At 46.8% G+C, this 1,358-nt stretch overlaps 1 non-coding gene across 1 annotated transcript; it reads left to right on the top strand.

Moving 5' to 3' along the window:
* Positions 1 to 795: 795 nt before the first annotated feature.
* TRNAA-AGC (transfer RNA alanine (anticodon AGC)) lies at positions 796 to 867 on the top strand. The gene has a single exon. It is a non-coding gene; the product is annotated as a tRNA-Ala (tRNA).
* The last annotated feature ends 491 nt before the right edge of the window (positions 868 to 1,358 follow it).

Here is a 1,358-nt window from a genome sequence, read left to right as displayed (position 1 = left end):
ATGCGCCAGAGAAATCAAGCTGTCCCCTGGCCGGGACAGCTGTTTAAAATATAATAAGTTTTCCCCCAAAATCATTCAAGGAACCAATAATTCTTCATAGCTCCCGGATTCCCTGCGGATTGGTCGCGGAAAAACAAGAGTCAGTCCTGCCTTGCCTGCACACATTTTACCTAAGTAACATCCCCACCCCGTCCAAGACCAGCTCTTCAAATCAGGGGACCGCCTGCTAAAAGTTGTTCAGATCGCGTTTCTGGGCTCGTATATAATACCTGTCTCTCAGCGTGTTTCAAATTGTCCTTGTGACCGATCGCAGACATCGTGAACTCACAGGGACGTTCCCTGCCATCACCACGAAACGTTCTGTGGAGATGTTTTAGCTTCCGGAACTGCAGATGGTTTGAGGGTCTTTGCTGCTTGGGGCGGTGCTGGGCGTGGGAGCTGAAGCGCCGCAGGAGCGGGCCTGCTTTGACTCCACCCCTGCTCCCGCCGCATAGTCACCTCCTCAGGGGGTTACTTGCGCTGTCCCGCTTTCTGCTCCGACTTCCTTGGGGCTGGCTGGCTGACAAACGGAAAGAGCAGGAAATGGAGCTGGAAAGAGCGAGATCCGACAGACTGTCACTTTTAGCTTTCTTCCTTTGGAGTCTCATTCTGTAGCTTTTCTTTTTAGGCCGCTGCGCAGCCTGTTTTACAAATAGGGAGGTTTGCATTCACGTTTAGGCTGCAATTTACCGAGTCTTGAAAAGAAATAATGATTATAAATCACGAAATGAATCCAAATGAAAAGAGCTCACGGTGGGGGGTGTAGCTCAGTGGTAGAGCGCGTGCTTAGCATGTACGAGGTCCCGGGTTCAATCCCCGGCACCTCCATCAGTTTTGAGGGCTTACCCTTGTAAGCAAAGGACTTTACATCTCTCCCACTAAATTTGGTGCCATTGTTCATACAATTTTCTACCTGCTTGTACTGCCTTTGTGTTACCCAATTTCTACCCTGAGAGCATTGTCACCACCAGAAATTTCTGGGATCCTAGGGAACAAGTGTTTTTGCAAGTCGATTGGCCTGATTTTTATGGGTTCTATGCTAAAAACAGAAAAGATAACATAAGATAATAACAACTCTAGGTTTCGTTCAGTTTTTCTTGAATTCTGAAGAGTTCTTGGAGCAAAGAACGCACTAGAGGTGAGATAGCAGAAACATATCTTGATGTTTTTGCTTCTGAGCTCCCAAACAGCCCATACTTAACGTTTTCTTGTATCATCTTGTATCATCAAATATTGAAGCCATGGGCCCCAGTTTTAACTGTGCATATTACATGCACATGACAGACAATAAAATGCTGTCATACTATAGGGTGCTTTCC

This window comes from Manis pentadactyla, chromosome 16, assembly GCF_030020395.1.
Source record: "Manis pentadactyla isolate mManPen7 chromosome 16, mManPen7.hap1, whole genome shotgun sequence".
Taxonomy (NCBI): domain Eukaryota; kingdom Metazoa; phylum Chordata; class Mammalia; order Pholidota; family Manidae; genus Manis; species Manis pentadactyla.
This window is presented reverse-complemented; position numbering and strand designations above follow the sequence as displayed.